The 21,723-nt window shown below is 38.1% G+C and overlaps 1 protein-coding gene across 17 annotated transcripts in view; it reads right to left on the bottom strand.

The window, feature by feature from the left end:
• Positions 1-21,723, bottom strand: part of NCOA2 (nuclear receptor coactivator 2) — a 283,737-nt gene that overhangs the window by 121,292 nt on the left and 140,722 nt on the right. For 2 of the 17 annotated variants that reach the window (XM_087420440.1, XM_087420453.1), the window contains exon 3: positions 15,711-15,805. The exons of the other annotated variants lie outside the window; for them this stretch is intronic. The gene's annotated coding sequence lies outside the window, so the exon portion shown is untranslated. The remainder of the gene's footprint in view (positions 1-15,710; positions 15,806-21,723) is intronic. 17 annotated transcript variants of the gene reach the window in all.

The following is a 21,723-nucleotide window of genomic DNA, read 5'->3' as shown; positions in this document are numbered from 1 at the left end:
TGCACCCTTTTAAAAAAAATGCCCTTTGAGTCTGAATCCTTCTCTAGTAACTATCCAATCTCACATCTTTCCTTCATATCCAGACCTATCCAAAGACTACAGGTCTGTGGTCCTGTACCCAAAGCACTTGGGGGCTACCGAATTTAGAATTCAGATAGATAGATATATTTTAATTTTAGAAAGAGACTATGTGGCATATACCAAATTTCATAACATCCCCAGAGGGGCTGGTGGAAGCATCCTGTAATCAAATGCAATATTATTTCTGCAGTGAAATGTATGAATATTCACACTAAGTGGGACAAATGAAGATTATAAATCATTTCACATCCATTCAGGTCAGGTTTTACTGCCAAATGAGTCATAAAAACCTTTCCATTTTCAGAGTTTGTTGAATTTTGAGATTCAAATAAAGGAATATAGGCCTGTAGTTCATTCCTATTCCCTTCCACTCATTTCATGATCCAAAACAATTACAATTCTTCCCCCATCATCCCATTGGGTTTGCCCTCCCTAGTCTTCCACGACATTCAAATGCTAACCCTACAGAAATTCTGGCATACTGTATGTTATGTTACTCAGCCTTTCTGCTATGTTTGTCACTCGTGATCACATCCCCCAGCGACGACTCCTTGAATCTCTGTTCGGAGGCGTCCATGACAGGGCACTCTATAGGTCCTCCTCTTAAGCTGCTTAATTTTTCTTTTTCCATCTCTTTTATGGGATCTTTTTCTTTGGAGTTATGCAGGCCTCATTTCAGCCCAATCCTCTCCTCAGTTGTCTTCTTTTTTAAAATTACTTTTAACAGCTTTATTGAGGTATAATTCATAAGCCATAAAATCTACCTTCTTAATGTATACACTTCAGTGGTTTTAGTCTAATCACAGAATTGTGCAACCATCACCACATCTAATTACACATTTCATCACCCCAAAAGGAAACTCCACACCCATATGCAATACTGCTCATTCTCTCCTCTCCCCATGCCCTGGCAACCACTACCACTCTCTGTCTCTATGGATTTGCCTAATCTGGACGTTTCATATAAATGGAATTATATAACATGTGGCCTTTTGTATCTCACCTTTTTCAATCAGCATGTTTTCAAGGCTCAGCAATATTGTAGCAAATATCAGAACTTCATTCCTTTTTATGACCAAATATTCCAATGTATGGATATACCACAATTTATCTACTCATCAGTTGATGGACATTTGGGTTGTTTCTACTTTTTGGCTATGAGGAACAATGCTGCTATGGACATCTGTGTACAAGCACTTGCATAGATATATGCTTTCAGTTCTCTTGGATATACACCTAGGAATGGAATTGGTGAGTCATACGGTAACTCTAGATTTAACTTTTGATGAACTGCCAAACTCCTTTCCAAAGCAGACACACCATTTTATTTTCCCACCAGCAATGTCCAAGGATGCCAACTTCTCCATATCCTCATCAACCCTTGTTATTTTTCTTTTTTTTTTTTAATTACAGCAATCCCACTGGATATGAAATGGTATCTCATTGTTGGTTTGATCTGCATTTCCCTAATAACTAATGATGGTGAGCATCTTTCCCTGTGCTTACTGGGCCACTGAGTACCTTCTTTGGAGAAAAGTCTATTCACATCTTCATCTATCTTAAAATTAGGTTTTGCAGTAATTCTTAGCACCACTTCAAAGTTATGAACTGCTCTCAGAATCTGATCAAAGCCAATGAGTGAAACCACATATATACAAAATAAGGCATACAATTCTCCTAAGAAGCCACTAACCCACGAAGACCACTGAGGGACCCTCCAGATTAGGCACCCTTGTTCTACACCATAGCTTCTCAACCAGGGCTGCATAGTCAAAGGTCACCTGGAGAGCTTTTAAAAAATACAACATTACCACATGATCCAGCAATTCCACTTCTAGGTATACAATGAAAAGAAGTGAAAGCATGGACTTACATACGCGAACACTCATATTCACAGCAGCATTATTCACAGCCAAAAGGGGCAAACAACCCAAATGTCCATCAACAGATGAATAAACAAAATGTGCATATACATACAATGGAATATTATTCAGCCTTAACAAGGAATGAAATACTGATACATGCTACAACATGGGGAAACCTTGAAAACTTATGCGAAGTGAAGAAATCAGACACCGAAGTCCACATATTATGATTTCACTTATATGAGGTACCTAGAATAGGCAATTTGAGAAAGTAGAAGAGGTCACCAGAAGCTGGAGAGAAGGGGGAATGCGTAGTTATTGTTTAATGGGTACAGAGTTTCTGTTTGGGATGATAAAAAAGTTCTGGAAATGGACAACATTGCTATTGTGCTTAATGTTACTTAACTGTACACTTAAAAATAGTTAAAATGGTAAATTTTATGTTATGTATACATATATATATATATATTTTTTTTTTTTGGTGAGGAAGATTTGCTCTGAGTTAATAACTGTTGCCAAGTCTCCTGTTTTTTTTGCTTGAGGAAGATTAGCCCTGAGCTAACATCTGTGCCAATCTTCCTCTCTTTTGTATGTGGGTTGCCACCACAGCATGGCTTGATGAGCAGTGTAGGTCTGTGCCCGAGATCTGAACCCCTGAACCCAGGCTGCCGAAGTGGAGCACGCTGGACTTAACCACTACGCCACGGGGCTGTCCCCTGTTATGTATATTTTACCACAATTAAAAAAAACACATATCGACAAAAAGGTATAACAGATGACCAGGACATCACTCCAGACCCATTAAATCAGAGATTTTAGAATGTGGTTTGACCATCAGTATTTTGCTTAAAAGCTCTCCGAGTAATTCAGATATTCAAGCAAGGGTAAGAACGGCTGCTTTATACTCTCCCTGGTGGCATCATCTATTTCCACGGTTTCCCAAATCTTTCTTTTTGGCCTTTACCTCTCGAAGCTTCCACCTCAAAAATCCAGCTAGGTGTCAACTCACAAAATTGAGCTCATCCATTCCCTCTCCTCACCCCAAAATCGCCCCACCTGAAACAGCACCCATCCACTGAACACCATCCTTAAACTTCTATATTCTCTCCATCAAATCACCAATAACGTGACTCTGACTCTCAAATATTCTCAAGTCTCTCCTCTTGTCACTATGATAACCATTACTGCTTCTAGTTGAGGTCTTCATCATCTCTTACCTGGATTATCTCACATACGTTTCCTTACCTCCAGATAATTTCCTGGCTCAAAATCTTCAGCAGACTTCACTCCCTCCAGGAGGAGGCCTATGCTGCCACAAACGCCACGTCAGGTGCCTTATGAGCCAGCCTTGCCTACCTCTCCAGGCTCAGTTCCCACCCCCTTCTGTTCGCCCTGTGATGTGTACTGCACATGGCTCCTCACCTGTTACATACTACTTCACACCTCTTTTCTTCTGCTTGTTGTGTGTGGAACAAACTATGTATCTTCCCCTTTTTGGCTAACTCTCACTCATCTTTTAAAATCTAGCTCAGATGACTCTCTCCCCAAGATAAAATTTCCTTCCTCTATCTTTTAATAGCCTATATATAACTCTACCATTAACCACGTATATCATTAATTATTTATGTCTTTTTTCCTACCAAATTTTAGCTCCTTAAGAGACAGAAACTAAGTATGTTTCATCTTTTTATCCTAGGCCCTTATCAGAATGCCTGACACACAAGCACTTAACTAATGTTCACTGAAAAAATTCCCTTACAAACTGCTATAGAGTTTGAAGCTATTTCACCACAATAGGTAATATCATTGAACATTTACTATGCTATATGTATGTATTATTGCCTGTATTATTTTATTGGATCCTGACAAAAATCCTTTGAAGTCCTTATTATTATTATCACTCCCTGAAACACAGAAAAATCAAAAAGCATGTCCAAGGTCAAACACAGCCAACAGGTAACAGAAGTGAGACAGGAATCCAAGCACTAAACTCTAGAGCCTGCACTCTCTTCCAGCTCACTTCCTCTCTCCTGAGGAAGGTACAGGTCTTCTCATCTGTGTAGGTCTCACCTCTTCAAGTAGATATTTCCTTCCAGTATTTTTCTCTATGAATTTTTTTTTTAAAGGGAAGCACTTGTCTTGGATCTCTTTTTTTCTTTTTTTAAGGAAGACTGACCCTGTGCTAACATCTGTTGCCAATCTTCCTCTTTTTTTCTTTTTTCTCCTGTAAGCCCCAGTACATAGTTGTGTGTCATAATTGTAGAGGTATAGCTCTTCTATTTGGGACACCATCTCGGCATGGCTTGATGAGTGGTGTGTAGGTCCGTGCCTGGCATCCGAACCGGCGAACCCTGGGCTGCTGAAGCGGAACATGCAAACTTAACCGCTACACCACCAGGCCTGCCCCTCTCTATGAATTTTTTAAATTATAATCTTAACATAGAGTTTTGTACCTTTCAAAATTAAAGAAAGCTTTAGCATGTTTCTACATAGTCTTCATAATCAGCATAACTACCCACAAAGACAAAGGTAGAATCTTGTAATGAGATTGAAAAAAAAAAAAAATCAGCTGTATGAAGTTCTAAGTAGGGGAAACCAAGATGATGGTCACTTGGGTGATAATAACCAGGAGATTTTAGTTGACTGCCAGCTTAATATGAATCAAACAAATGACTTGATGCTAAAAATAAAATAACAAATGTACTCTTAGATTGCAAGAACAAAAGCAAAATTATAAATCTGCAATTCATGTAGAAACATGAGATTCCATGTTGTTTCAAAAGACAGAAATAACAAGTGCATGAGAAATTTAGTCAATGAACGCACACCAGTTAAGAAGTTATTTAAATAAACAAGAATGTGTGTGTGTGTGTGTGTGTGTGTGTGTGTGTGTGTTTTAAACTACTTGGGGAGACGAAACATACATAGGTGAGAAAACACACGAAGTGTGTTGAAGGGATATTTCACAGAGAAGAGATATCTTAGATGTTTGATTTAAGTGTTAGACACTGTAATAGGCACTGCATTATTTTTTTAAATTCTCAGAGCCCTACAAAGCAGATATTGTCCCCCATTTTACAGAGGAAAAAAGGATTCAGAGAAGTTAATTGACTTGTCCAAAGTCTTAAAGGTTATAAGTTATGGCACTTCAAACCAAGCTCTGACTGTAAATCCCATGCTCTTTCCAAAATTCTTCACATGTTCTGATAAAAGCCATTAAATAACTACCTCAAAATACTTAACAGGAGAGTTGTCGACGACAGTACAAGGAAATGGTCTAGGTAAAGCATTATTAGAAAAAATGAACATATCATCCTCAAAGTTTGTGGAAGGTTCATCCCTGGAGCTCTTCAGCTGTAACATCATGAGACAGATAGATAGTGGACACCAGAATTGCCAGATATGGTCAGCATCACCGTATATAATTAATTGTTGACCTTTCCATGGGAAGTGAACATCCAACGAAGGAACCAAAAGCTGTTGTCTTTACAGTGCTATGATACGAATGAATTAGATTTTTTGTTCTCTCCTCTCAGCATCATGAAGGAAGCATTAACTTTCCCTTTCCCTGAATTTCCTTTTGAGTTCTCATGTCACCGTGATATGCTCATTTGTGCTTCTGTTCATTTCCAGCCCTCATACTGGTCCCATAACCTCCAGGTACCGACTGTAACCAACAGTGAATACAGCGCATTACTTGCCTGAACCACAAAATTATACTGAACTTAGGTGGTTTAGACATTTAGGACTATACCAGGTCCCCATATCCCCCTTAATTATGCCCCAATTTATCTCCACACCTGCAGCCCAAACCCTCTATACCAGTGAAACATCTGTTTTTCATATCTGGCAATAACTTTAGGTCAGTTTCTCTTACTTTGGTTCATCCTGCTCACATAACCTGTGTACAAAAAAAAACTTCCCATTTACATCTGTTACCTTGTCTCTCCCCGCCCCCCAATCCCAGGTACCCTGATAAAATTTCTAACCAAGTACATTAGAAAATCATGTTCCAGAATCTAATTCCAACTGTCTTGAGGTTACCTGGTGGTTGAAATAATCTGGAGGTGACAGGAGATCAAACTAAGGAGGTCAGAAGGGGCCTCTGGAATGGTTCATTATAGGAATTCTATCTCAACCCTGGCAGAGGTAGCTATATATAACTCAACAAATGGTTAATTCTGATAAACATATATCCCAGCTTATTATCTAAATGAAAGACTAAACTCCACAAACAACCAAGCAGAAAAGTCAAGGAATTTAAATCGGTCTTCCAATTTTAGATGCGAAGAAACACAAGATCCAGAGTCCCATAGGTCTTCTCGGTAAATGCCACATAGTATCAGACTCTACTGCACTCTATTCTGAACTGAAAAATCCATGCCCTTCTATTCTGAACTGAAAAATTCTTCCTAAGGACCCTCAACAGCCTGTTACAAGGCAGCTTTTACCCAGCTCCTCACACAGAAGACACCCTAACAATACCATGAGTCACTGTTCCCTTGCTACTTAATGGAGGTCTCCAATCTACAGGCTGTCTAGTGGTCTACTGGAGTAGCTTGGCATAAAAGTTCTGTCCAGACAAAGATAATGGTGATTGGTTGAGTCCAACAGATTCTCAGTCTTTGGAATATATGAGAGAGAGCTGTTCTGTGGGCAGAGAGAGAAGTTGAAAAGACATAGAAAGAAACCACAAGATAATAAAGGGATAAGGAGCAAGGAATGAGCCAACATTATGGAGCAGAGAAAAGATATGCACTGAGTGTGAAGATGTGATTTAGCTGGTTAAACACAAGCAGTTGAAGCAGATAGAAGGAGCACCTTTGCCACCACAGTCAACAAACACATAGTGGTTCTCAATATCTACTCACAATAAATCATATCACATGCTCAATTCTTCCAGATTTCAACAGTTAAGCTATCAAATAGATATGGAAGCTTTTGATGTGGGGGAATTTGTGGCCCATGAGCTATAACTCTGTCCCTTCCCACCAAAGATATAAGCCCCATGGAGAATGGCAGTCTTATTCAGCTGTATCCCCTGACTTGGCCCAGGAGTCAGGCAAAGCCTGGCTCATCTTGCTTTTGCCACTTACTAGCTGTGCAACCTTGGGAAGAGTACTTAACCTTTCTGAGCCTCGGTTTCCATGTATGTAAAATTCAGAATATTCACAAGTTTGTATGAAAATTAAATGAGATCTAGTATAAAAGTACATAGTCTGATATATAGAAATTGCCTCATATAAGTTAGCTGCCTTCGTTAATACTGTCATTATTATCTCAAAAACTGGGCTCCTGAAAAAGGCAGTCCACAAATAGCACTCCCTCTTTGAACAAAGTGACGCTCTGTCTTTTTGTTTCAGCTCTTATACTGTAAAATCAGTATCCTTTTTGCAGGGCAGTTGGCCCCCCGTATCCACAGATGTGAACCCCCAGACACGGAGGGCCTGTTACGGGACTTGAGCATCCACAGAGTTTGGTATCCACAGGGGGTCCTGGAAACCAATCCCCTACCAATACCAAGGGACACCTGTATGCTTAGGGCCATATTTTTGTGTTTTTTGTTGGTGATTTCCCTGTTTCAAACGCCCTCCGAGCACAGTGCTGAAGTGCTATCTATTGTTAAGACGTGCAAGGAGCTGTGAAGAGCCTCACGGAACAAACGCGTGCGTTAGATGAGTTTCATTCAGACGTCAGTTGTGGAGCTGCTGGCCATAAGTTCAATGCTAACGAATTAACAACATATTTTAAATAAGGTGTCTTTAAACAGAAACACATGTAAATAAGGTTATGTATTTATCGAATAACTAAAAGTTGTGACCAGAGGCTCGCAGGAACCTAACCCTGTATTTCCCCTCAGAGCAACGGCTCAATACTTGCTAATTCGGTGATTGCCAGGACTTAGAGCATAACTCCTGCGAATAAGGAGGATCGGCTGAAGTTCATTAAAGGTGGAACATGGAGTAGGTGAGAATGTTTGGGGCATGAAGCTAGAAGGATAGAACCAGATCACGAAAGGGTCTTTTATGTTCTACCAAGGAATGTGGACTTCAAATTGCTTCTAATCTGGTTACTGATTAAAGACGATGGGCTTGGGAAGGGTCTATACCCTCCTGCTCCTTAGTGTTTCCCTCGTGTCTGGCACAGAGGTATTATCCACAATAAAGACCACTACCTAAGGCCGCCTCCCTTTACACACGCTGGCTGTCCTCTCAGCTCAGAGCAGCGCTGACAACAGGAAACACTGTGAGACACCAACTGTCTAGCAGTTACACTAAAAATCAAAAGAAACAGGTGAAATTAAATTTAAGTAATATATTTTAACATTTTATATTCAAAACAGTATCTTTTCAACATGTAATCAATATTTTAAAAATTATTAATGAGATATTTTATGCTCTTTTTTTGGTACTCCGTCTTCAAAATCTGAGTGCATTCTGCACTCAACTCAAATTAGCCACATTTCAAATGATCAAAAGCCACTTGTGGCTAGTGGCTCCCACGTTGGGCAGTGAAGGCCTAGAGCATCCTGTACATCCTGCAGTGCCTGGTGACCATCTTCTACCATTCTCTTAAGAATCAGTGCAGGGGCCGGCCCCGTGGCTTGGCAGTTGAGTGCGTGCGCTCCACTACTGGCGGCCCAGGTTCAGATCCTGGGCGTGCACCGACGCACCGCTTGTCTGGCCATGCTGGGGCGGTGTCCCACATACAGCAACTAGAGGGATGTGCAACTATGACATACAACTATCTACTGGGGCTTTGGGGAGAAAAAAGGAAAAAAAAAAGGAGGATTGGCAATAGATGTTAGCTTAGGGCCGGTCTTCCTCAGCAAAAAAAAGAGGAGGACTGGCATGGATGTTAGCTCAGCGCTGATCTTCCTCACAAAAAAAAAAAAAAAAAAAAGAAGAAGAATCAGCACAGACTTCACCCTCTCTGCTAAGTGTCCCTGGATCAATCCTCTCCCTACCACCAGGACAGTCAGTCACTCTTCTCCTGTGCTAGTGAAGCACCTGACAAAATCTTACAATAAACAGTTGTTAGATAAAAGAACAGGAGGATTTAAGTGCAGGAATGAAATTGGATATTTTTGCATTTTAGAAATAAGCCAACATGTAGAAGGGTACATCAAGAGAGACCAAAGACAAACGACAAAGCTATATCCATATTTTACTTTCATATTCATTCCCAAGGATCCAATTACAAGGATTGAGTGAGGTAAAACCTTTTCCACCAGGAATACTGATGAGAAAGACGGACATCACCTAGGAATAAACAGGTCTGTTAACTATTAAAGTCTGAAGAAGTAGAAGGTATCCCCATCTGAAAGACTATGTAGATACAAACTCCTCTCTAGGGAATTTGTATGCATGTAAAATGACTTGCAACAAATCTTAAGTCAGTGGTTTATATGCCAGGGGTGTTCTCAATGTCTGAAAACAAGGATCTTCATTTGGATTCTCTGTGGTTTTTACACCTGAATGCTCCATCATAGCAATGCAGTGAGTAAAGGACCTTGGAAACAGCAAGGTCTCCATTTGCCAAGAAAAAGGAGAAGTAGCTGTCTAAGAAAACACGTGACACACATCTTTCAGATCCCAAACTTCAGAATTTCTCCCCACCCCGCTAATCTCACGGCAACTCACAGTCCATTTCTCATACCCATTTTTGCTACCCCATATGGTTACGCTCTCCGCCATATCGCCTTCCTCTGGAGCAGTTTTCTGAAGTAGCTGCAAGTTACTTTTCATGAATATGTTTCTTTTCAGTGCAAACCAAACACCATTTAGACGATGCTTTAGTCTTAACATATTTGAAACGGAACAGAAGTAAAGTTCATTAAAAGTACAAACATTAAAAAATAACATCACTTCAACCTTAATATAGTTCTCTCCTTGTCCTTATGTTCATCCTGTTCTCATTCCATAATAAACCAGCAACTCCAATAATAGCACCTTTTGAACCCAGTATATATAGTAACTTAAGAGTCTAGATGCCGGAGGCAAACTACCTGGGTTTGAATCCTGCTCTACTACTCATGAGCTGTGTGAGCTTGGACAAGTCACTTTCTCTCTCTCTTTCTCTCCATTTCCTCAACTGTAAAACAGGGATAGGATGGCACAACCACTGTTGGGGTAAGGACTGGATGAATCTATGTGAGGCCCTTAGGACAGTGCCTGGCACAAAATAAGTTTGACATAAAGGTTAATTTCATGGTTAACAAAACCACTGTTAATTGTTTTGCTAACGTCATTTTCCCAACAAAAGACAGGGGAAAAGTAAAAGCAAAGCCCACAAAATATTATCTTTAATAAGCAAACATAAAAATAACATTTAAAATTGGAGATTTTCTCATTTAAAATTCTAAAACAGGAAAGCAAAATCTGGCAAGGCCAATTAAAAGACAATTAAAAAAAAAGTTCCTGTGGAAAGGAAGAAGTGAAACTGTCACTATTTGCAGATGACATGATTTTATATATAGAAAACCCCAAAGAATCCACCAGAAAACTTTTAGAAGTAATAAACGAATATGGTAAAGTTGCAGGATACAAAATCAACATACAAAAATCAGTTGCATTTCTGTACACTAACAACGAAGTAGCAGAAAGAGAAATTCAGAATACCATCCCATTTACAATTGCAACAAAAAGAATAAAATACCTAGGAATAAACTTAACCAAAGAGGTGAAAGATCTGTACACCGAAAACTATAAAACATTTCTGAAAGAAATTGAAGAAGACACAAAGAAATGGAAAGATATTCCGTGCTCTTGGATTGGAAGAATTAACATAGTTAAGATGTCCATACTTCCTAAAGCCATCTATAGATTCAATGCAATCCCTATCAAAGTTCCAGCAACATTTTTCACAGAAATAGAACAAAGAATCCTAAAATTTATATGGAACAACAAAAGACCCCGAATAGCTAAAGGATTCCTGAGAAAAAAGAACAAAGCTGGAGGTATCACACTCCCTGATTTCAAAATATACTACAAAGCTATAGTAACCAAAACAGCATGGTACTGGCACAAAAACAGACACACAGATCAATGGAATAGAATCGAAAGCCCAGAAATAAACCCACACATCTATGGACAGCTAATCTTTGACAAAGGAGCCAAGAACATACAATGGGGAAAAGAAAGTCTCTTCAACAAATGGTGTTGGGAAAACTGGATAGCCACATGCAAAAAAATGAAAGTAGACCCTTACCTTACACCATACACAAAAATTAACTCCAAATGGATTAAAGACTTGAATGTAAGACCTGAAACTGTGAAACTTCTAGAAGAAAACATAGGCAGTACGCTCTTTGACATCAGTCTTAGCAACATCTTCTCAAACACCATGTCTGACCGGCCAAGAGAAACAATAGAAAAAATAAACAAATGGGACTACATCAAACTAAAAACCTTCTGCACAGCAAAGGAAACCATCAACAAAACAAAAAGACAACCTAACAATTGGGAGAAGATATTTGCAAACCATACTTCTGATAAGGGCTTAATCTCCAAAATATATAAAGAACTCATGCATCTTACCAACAAAAAAACTACCAACCCAATTAAAAAATGGGCAAAGGACCTGAACAGACATTTCTCCAAAGAAGATATACAGATGGCCAACAGACACATGAAAAGATGTTCAAAATCATTAACTATCAGGGAAATGCAAATCAAAACTACAATGAGATATCACCTGACGCCCGTCAGAATGGCTATAATTAACAAGACAGGAAACAACATGTGTTGGAGAGGATGTGGAGAGAAGGGAACTCTCATACACTGCTGGTGGGAGTGCAAACTGGTGCAGCCACTATGGAAAACAGTATGGAGATTCCTCAAAAAATCAAGGATAGAACTACCATATGATCCAGCCATCCCACTGCTGGGTATTTATCCAAAGAACTTGAAAACACCAATTTGTAAAGGTACATGCACCCATGTGTTCATTGCAGCGTTATTCACAATAGCCAAGACTTGGAAGCAACCTAAGTGCCCATCAAGGGACGAATGGATAAAGAAGCTGTGGTATATATACACAATGGAATACTACTCAGCCATAAGAAACGATGAAATCCAGCCATTTGTGACATCATGGATGGACATTGAGGGTATAATGCAAAGTGAAATAAGTCAGAGGGAGAAGGTCAAATACTGCATGATTTCCTTCATTAAGTAGTAGATAATAACAACAATAAACAAACACATAGGGACAGAGATTGGATTGGTGGTTACCAGAGGGGAAGGGGGGAGGGAGGAGGGTGAAAGGGATAATTCGGTACGTGTGTGTGGTGATGGGTTGTCATTAGTATTTTGGTGGTGAACATGATGTAATCTATGCAGAAATAGAAGTACAATGATGTACACCTGAAATTTTTACAATGTTCTAAACCAATGTTACTGCAATAAACAAAAAATTAAAAAAAAAAAAAAGTTCCTGTTATCTGAGCAAGTTTCAACATAATATTTATCACTTATTTTGACTAGAGTCTAAGGATTTACAGAAACAAAACATGAATTTTAAATATAAACTTCATAGAACACTTTTAGAACCCTGTAGTCTAGCTAATTAATTTACTATCATAATCTGATTTGACATCTAAAATGATGAAACCAAACATCTATCTTCTACTTCAATATATTTCTCAACTTGACTGGTTTTTAAGAAGAAACAATTCATTCAATGTCAAGATTATAGTATTTGGTGTTTCTCACAAAATCTTTAAAAAAAACAAATAGTAATAACCAGTAATCCTTAAAGTTAAAGCAAATGTATGTTTATGCTATACAATATTAGTGATTATTATATTACAAGCTATAACCCCACATATTAACTACGAGCTCGGTGAAAGAGAGTGCTTGCTACAACTGAATATGCAGCAGAAATCGCCACGTTTCACCTCTAGAACGTTAAGGACTGCCACACTTGTGAGAGAAATGGCTAAGCCAATTGATTCTACACTTTTCTAAGTATTTCTGAACGATAATTTTTAGAGTAAATCCTGTTAGAGGTACCCGGGAACAATTTGCTAGCTGTTGCACAGAAGTTTTCACTACGTGAGTTTTATAGCCCCATGGCTTCCAAAGAATTAAACTGTGTCTAAAACACAGCCCAGTACACCTTAATCCAGCCTAAATATTCCCCAACTTCTGCTATCTCAAAAAACCAAAAAACTCCTATGAACATATTTCACTGAGTTTTACAACACTGAACACTAAGATCACCCTTAATTCCATCTTTTCTTACCCATCTTTCCTAAAAATGAAAAATCGCTCCAAGAAGCAAACCCCCTCAGCCTGACAAGATCAGACGTGATTGTAATATTTGCGGTAAATTATTGTGGTTGGAATTCTGAAGTGTAGCAGGATTTGCAACCTAGTCATCTGGCTTGTTTAGACATTACCCTAACGTCAAAACTTGCGTCTTTTAACTCTAATAATAAGATTGGGGTTCTTCCTTCCTCCCCAATCTTCAAAAGTAAAGATTTTTTTTTTTTAGATAACATGGTATATTAATCCTTTTATAAAAGTACTTTAAAATTGTAAAGGATTGATATCTGATGTCCTAGGAGAAAAATAACACAATATGGAACAGAAACTATTCTATTTTTAAGAAATTGTAAATAAAATTACCTTATTTCTGATATGAAACAAAGGAAATATAGACTGGCACACATGGAGTTACAACTACCATTCAAATCTGCTCGTGTGAAAAGTCACTCACAAAGCCATCAGGAACATATTCTCTGATTGGCCAAAAAGTTTGACAAAAAATTCCCCTTCATGATTTAAAACTCCTGTGAAATACAGGATAATTACATTTAGCTAGCCCTGGTGGTCTAGTGGTTAAGATTCGGCACTCTTGCTGCATTGGTCCAGGTTTGTTTCCCGGTCAGGGAACCACACCATCCATCTGTCAGTTGTCATGCTGTGGAGGCTGCGTGTTGCTGTGATGCTGAAGGCTATGCCACTGGTATTTCAAATACCAGCAGGGTCACATGGCGGACAGGTTTCAGTGGAGCTTCCAGACTAGACAGACTAGGAAGAAGGAACTGGCCACCCACTTTCAAAAAAACTGGCCATGAAAACCCTGTGAATGGCAGCGGAGTGTTGTCTGATAGAGTGCCAGAAGGTGAGAGGATGGCGCAAAAGATGGGGCACAGCTTTGCTCTGCTGTACACAGGGGCGCTAGGAGTCAAACTGACTCAGCGGCACTAACAACGAAATTACATTTAGTGAGACAGCGTTCCAGTGCCAGTTACAAGTTATCTCATTGATTTAAATAACTTATTTGCCTGTGTCTCTTCTCATAGTGTTTAATAGAGTATCTTGTAATAATAGTGTGCTCAATAAAAACCCTGAATTATTCCAGAATCCTTGGATCACTTCAAAGGTTTTCGATACGGCAACTAAATAAAATTTAAAAGGAAAACAAAGAGAGCCCAAACAATCTCGCTATAAAAATTTTATCATTCAAAAATTTTAACATATGATGCTAGTGACTTTTGGGCTGAAATCATTATGTAACTCTGTCTTACAGCATACTTAAGAATGTGGGCGAGTTCTACACTTAAAAAAAAGAATTCCAGGATGATCACAGTTAATTAACTGTTTATTTGAACCAAGTTGCCTTTTCATGTAGATGGACTAAACTAAGGGTGCTAGTGTTTGCTTTTTTTAAAATCTCACTTAACATTAATGATTTATTAAACTATACTGTGCTCAGATACGGTTTGTAGATATTATAAGGAAGAGAATGTCCTGCACTTAGTATAATTACAAATTATGTTTGAGCTGCTCTCACCATCATCTTTTACTGGAAAAGATAAAAGAATTAATTCTTTGTAAACTATCTATACAGTACATAACAGCCTGATAGATTTCTTACCTCACCAATGTCAATTTCAAAAGGGAGATGTACACAGTGTAGTTTATTTTCAAAATATGTGATTTGGAAACATACACACACCCAAGTTGGGCATATGTGGTCTAGAAGTTAAATGACAAACATATTAGTGAATTCATTCCTCAGGTACACATTGTATAATAGTTAACCCACTTCACATAAAGCTTATGGTTATCTTTTACCAACCTCAGATTTTTAAGCACTACACCTTCCAAGGTTAAGAGAAAGGTAGAGACTGCTAAAATAATTAATAGTATTAGCATGACCAAAAGTGCACAAGCACAGTCTGAAGATTAACTAAATGTTTTTAGCTTTCTGCATATAGCACCAAAAAGATGTAATAAATCAGAGAAAGTTAGGTACTATATATAACAAAAAAATCATTCAGGGCCTCAGCCAAAGAAGAAAGCTTTATTTATTACGTAACCAAAAATTAAATAATTTCAAATTCACTGCAAAGCTCTCTTTTAAGCTTGAATTACAAAAGGATACTAAAAAAAAATAAACACAGAGATACAAATATAAAGCTTATATTTATTCCTTAATGATTAAGGTTTGCACTGGATTCTTCTGAATTTTAGAAAATGCTTACCAAAATTTTCCTAAAACAAGCATAAGACTATATTTGGCCACATAAAGAAACTGCAAGAAACCTTTAATCACTAAATAAACACAAAAGAATAAGGACCAGGAAGGAATCAATTTGGATCGCATTGTATCTATTCGTGCCTGAGAACATTATCACTGCCTGGTTGTCATGCTCAGCTCTCCCTTCCACAACATGCACATCCAATCCACGAGCACACAGAATTCCAAGAACATTACTAAATATGAAGTCAGAGCACTTGTGACACACACCTTGTAATTGTCCACAGCCTCTGCAGTTCAAACCAGAGCTCAGCGGCTTGTCTTTATCTCCACCAGTGATGTAAATAAAAACACCATGCACCACTCTTCAAAAAAAAAAAAACCAAAAAACCCACAATTAGCAATAAATTTATTGCCTCAGGGATAAATCTCCTCTCTTAACCCAAACCAACATTACGCCTTGATGTAAACCTAAGCACATGCTGAGCGCCCGACGCTTATCTCCTCTATCATTTGTTTCTAACGATAGCTGACAAACTAGCCTCACAAATCCTTTTTTAGCTGCTGATCAGACAGATCCCCCTTTGACAATCCAGCATGGTGGAACACTCGAAAATTCTTCCTGCTTCTATTCTATTGCTTGCTCTAAAAACCAGTTTCCTTTTCATTGAGATAATAGCCTTTTCTGCAGTCACATGACTCAGAAGCTACATTAGCAGAGCTTTATGATAATAGACTGAGTAAGCCTCTACCCCCTCCTGTCATTAAGGGGATGTCTTTTTTTTTCTTTCTCTTTCTCTCTCTCTCTCTCTCACACACATACACACGTGTGCATACTGCACACATGCACTCATACACATACCTAAAATTATTTACTCTTCTTGGAATTATCATAATGAATAAAAAAAGTATACCCTAAAATGAAAATACTAATAATTTCTAGATCTGCTGCTAAAAATAACTGCTGAAAACAAACATGGTGATGCACAGTATTCCTCTCAGCAGGATGTAGCACACTGGCCACGAACACTCCCCTGTGCATGGTAATAGGAAGGGGGACGGTTGGAAGGAAATGTACACTCTCTTGTTCTCTCGGGCTTTGCCCCCAGCGATAGAAATCTGATGAATCTGGCATAACAAACACTTTAGAAACATTACAGCTATCCACATACTGGGAACTAGTTCCCTGCATTAGTAAAACACATTGTAAGCACACTTTTTAACACCAAAATGTACTCTTATTAGGAATATCCTCATTAAGTAATTTTATAAGTTGTTCCAAGCAGAAAAATATTCCCATGGCCAAAACAATATTAAAAAATAATAATATGGAGTTCCTTGGAGTCTGGCCAATTTGATCTATTTCTGATAAATGACCAACTCTCAAGACACATGTGTGGAAACACTAGCACAGTGCCTGACACACAGTGGTGGCTCGATAATCTTTTTTAAACGTCCCCATTAACAGGTTGAAGTACTAGGCAAAGAGACAGCCGCAGGTTACACTATTTGCCTACTTCATTTTCAGTTATGGTTTGTTTCATATTAAATTTTTTTTAAATCTACCAATCAGACAATTTTGGGAAGGAGCTTAAGTGTAAGAATGAGCTAAGAAGTCAAAAATGGAGAAAAAGATGGACTAAGGAGTTGCCCCAGAAGAAAACCACACTGAAGCACAGCACACAATTGGAAGAAACTGCACGCCATGCGACTAAAAGACAGAATCTGTTCAACTGAAGTCAACTTAAGAGTAAACTACATTTTACATGTCTTGGTTATAATTATTGCCTTGGTTTTCTCATCTCAAAAATGGACAACATAGTAGATGTTTTAATAATCTTTTTACTTTTAATTGTGGTAAAATACACATAACATAGTTACCATCTTAATCATTTTAAAGCGTACAGTTCAGTAGTGATAAATACACTCACACTGTTTTGCAACAGATCTTCCGAACTTTTCATCTTGCAAAACTGAAACTCTACCCATTAAACAACAACTCCCTATTTCCCTTCCCCCCTCACCCCCTGGCAACCACCGTCTACTTTCTGTTTCTATGAATTTAACTACTTTAGACACCTCGTAAGTGGAATCATATAGTATTTGTCTTTTTGTGTGTAGATACTTTAAAGAATAACTGTTTTAATGCCTGGAGATCAAGACAAAGAGCTTTCATCTCGCAAAATCATTTTATATAAACTGCATTACTTGTAAGTAAATCAAGCCAAAATTATATTCTTTAATAATTCTTTAATACAGAAAAATCAAGAACTGTTATAGATACAACTACACAGAAGGGATTATTATCATATAAAAGTTACCTATACAAAAAACTCTGTCATTTCTCAGAACTCAAAGAATGTCACAATTCTAATTCTGAAACTCTTAGTTTACTCTAATTATATTAACACTCAACATATAAATAACTTGGGTAGGATGTTGTGGGTGTTTACTAATTCTCTCAAAGTCACTGAAAGGAACCGTGACCACTCGGAAGACTACCCTGACGACTAACAGAGCCTAAAATGAGGACAGAGGTGTCAACGGGGACCCGAGTGAAGAAAGTCAGTTAGAAAATGTTCCAGACACTAAGAAAATAAATTTAAACATTTAAAATGCTAGCACTTGGCAACACCTCATCAAAAAGAACCAAAGCACAATTCAGAATTTTTAAGATAACTAAACTGTTAAAGAATCTTAAAAAATTATAATGATTTTAACAGCCACCTAAATATTTTCATTATGCACTTAAAATCTGAAGTCAATAACCAGCCAGGGCATCACAGGAAATTAACGTATCATAGGAAATTAATCTCATAGTAGATATGAGAGAAAACTTTTTTTTTTAATTGATGTTTTAATAGTTTTTAACATTGTGAAATTTTGGGTTGTACATTTTTCTTTGTCCATCACCATGTATATGACTCCCTTCACCCCTTGTGCCCACCCCCATTGCCCCTGGTAACCACAATACAGTTTGAGAGAAAACTTTTTAAAAGAAGAGCATAAAAATTGGAAAGGGCAGTTTTGTGAAATCCATCTACCTAAGTTTGTCCTTTTCTCACAACCTCATCAAACCTTTGGGTATCTTAGAGACCATTTCTATAGAGGCCGGGTAAGGTCACAGACACTAAAATTAATGCTGTGTGTCCTTCATTAACTACAGTGGAGTCTTGACCAATTACTTCTCAGCCAAATCATGAGCAGCAGCAAAATGCTGTGAATTCCCTGATCAAATCAATCGCAGTAAGAAAATGTCTCCTGCCAAACACTTCTAAGGAAAATGTCTCCATCCAGATTCTGTGCTTGCACTTCAAGATGTATTATTGTTAGCAAATCTGTCCCCCTGTCATCTTTTCTGCTGGTAAGCACAAGAAGGTAAAACTGTCTAACTCCCCTCCTGAGTGCAAAAGGTGGCTGCAGCAGATTTTATCATTAGCAATTTTAAACTTTTTTTCTTTACCAAGGCAGTAGTGTTTACAAGGGAAATAGACGAGATAATTTGTCAAGTTGTTTCTAGTTTTCACTGTTCTGATGGTGGTTATATATATATAATTGTGGTTCATTTCTTAAACCAAAAGTCTGGTGAGAGATAAAACAAGGATTCAATAGAGTAAGGTTCTAGTTTTTATAAATCGAGGTAAAATTTACATTCAGTGCAATAACAGATCTCAAGAGTACAGTTCAAGAGTTCTGACAAATGAAAGCACCTATTTAATCCACACTCCTATCAAGATGTACGACACCTGCATCAACCCTGAAGCGTTTTCTTGTGCCCATCCTTAGGCACACCTGATCCTTATCCCCAACAAAAACACTACTCTTATTTGCTATTGTCACAGATTAGTTTTGTTTTTTCTAGAACTTGAAATAAATGGAATCATACAATAAGTACTCTTCACGCTTTTTTCAGCATAAGGCTTTGAGATTCATCCATGTTACTGTATATATTAATAATTTGTCCCTTTTTAGTGCTAAGGGTATTCCATTTTAAGAGTATACCACAGTTTGTTTATCCATTCTCCTGCTGATGGACATTTGGGTTGCTTCCAATTGGGGGCTTGTGGTAAATAGAATTCTAAGATTGTTCTGCAAGATTCCTTACCCCCTGGTGTACATATCTGGCATAATCCCCACAACTGTAAATATGGTAGATTTCCCCCCAATGATTAGGTTATATTATATGGTACAACTGACTTTAAGATAGAGATTATTGAGGTGGGCCTGGCCTAACCATAATATAATGAGTTTTCTCCAACTGGCAGGAGAAGTCAGAAATTCAAAGCACAAGAAGCACTCAATGTACTGTTGGTGACGAGAAATGGAGGGGACCACATGTCAAGGAAGGCAGGTGACCTCTAGGAGCTAAGAGTGGCGCCTAGCTAACACTCAGCAAGGAAACAGGACTCAGTCCTACAGCCGCAAGATACTGAATGAATTCTGCCGACAGCCCAATGACCTGAGAGTGGATTTTTCCCCCGGAGCCTCCAGATGAGAACTCATTCTTGCTGACACCTTCATTTCAGCCTCGTGATACCCTGAGCAGAGAACCCAGCCACGCCATGTTGCATTTCCCACCTACAGAATGGTGAGCTACTAAATGGGTGTAGTTTGTGTTCATTTGTTACTCAGCAAAAGAAAACTTATGCAGGGTTATTATATAAGCTGCTATCAATATACACGTACAAGTCTTTTAATGGACATAAATTTTGATTTCTCCTAGGTAAATACCTAAGAGGGGAACTGTGAGCTCATAGATAAGTATATTTTTCTAAGAAACTGTGTCAAACTGTTTTGCTAAAGCGGCTTTGCCATTTTACACTCCCACCAGCCACGCATGAGAGCTCTCAGTGTCTCACATCCTCACCAACATTTGACATTGTCAGTCTTTTTAATTTCAGCTGAAATCCTAAATCTGCTGGCAGCCTTATCTACAGATGGGGCAAAATCCTCATCCATCTCCTTCTCCGTAGAGTTTTTGTAACATTTACAGCTAATAACACCACATTAAGTCCTGTTTTGTATTCTCTGTAGTGTCTCACAGGGGTTAGGTAACTGCACTGGAGCATAAACACTGAAGGGCAGGCATCACGCCTTTTATCCCTCTAAATTCTCAGCATCATCTCTCCTAGTGCTGCTTCTACAGATTTTACGGCCAAATTTATGTACTGACATTTCTTTTTCCTTAAAAAGGTAATTGTGTAGCAACATGAAAAAATGCTTTTGAAGAGGCCACTTTATAGGGAGGAAACAACATGGCCTTGTAATTTGAATCCATATACAGTACTAGATATAAGACTCTTGAGAAAGTTACTTAACCTGTCTGAGTCTTAGGTTCCTTATCTGTAACTGGGGGTGGGGGGTGGGGGAGGGCGGAGAATGCCTATACCACATCATTATTGTGAATTATATGGAAAGCAACTACCTCAGCGCCCGGCATAGGAGGACATCAATTAACGGTAGCTATTATTAGCTCTTCGTTTGATACGATGTTCAGCAAAAGAAAAAGGAAACAATATCTGTCTATTATAACTTTAAGGAAAGAATGGAAGAATAAAATGATAAAAGAGTTGCGTTAGGTAGATGGGACCAGAGGTGATTTTCATTATAATTTCCAAACTTTTAGTAATGTTGTTTTCCTAAATTTAAAATACAGCAAAATGTTAACTTCTAAAGCCGTGTGAAAGATACATGAGAGTTTATCATATTCTAAATTTCCATAATACAAACTTCAAAAAATAAATTGAGTCCTCTATGCCAAAAAATGGCAAACATTTAATCTACAAATATTTCTTCATACACTATGACCATATATTTATCCCTAGGATTAAGAAGGAGAAAAACTCTGAAAGTGCCAGGTTTAACAAGTTGCAGAATGTTAACAAACTTTAAGTCATTGATAATATTAATTTGTAAACCCATTAGCATTAATTCAATATTACAGCTAAATATTAGATTTTTTAAACCTGATAAAGTATCATGGAATAATCTGTTAAATATATTTTTTAATGCAATGAGGAATAAGTTTCATAAACAGTAAGAAAATAAAGTGAAAAGTAATAATGTCCATTTGAATTGGCTGTTTTCATTAGGCACAGCTGTCCATAGAATTATATCACTTGGGCCTCTGACCTCCTTCCTCAAGAGGTGAGCAGGGGATAGAGGAAAGGCCTGTCTGTGAATATCCTGTCAACCTACTAACGTTAACTTAAGATTTTGTTCTTTTGATATGTAGGAAAATGAGCCTTAGCGAAGGCCCAACTCTGCTAAGCTAGCAGTGAGT

This window comes from Ceratotherium simum, chromosome 31 (assembly GCF_057802395.1).
Source record: "Ceratotherium simum simum isolate JZ-2026a chromosome 31, ASM5780239v1, whole genome shotgun sequence".
NCBI classification, from domain to species: domain Eukaryota; kingdom Metazoa; phylum Chordata; class Mammalia; order Perissodactyla; family Rhinocerotidae; genus Ceratotherium; species Ceratotherium simum.
The sequence above is the reverse complement of the archived record's forward strand: the minus strand, read 5'-3'. Positions and strand labels throughout refer to the sequence as shown.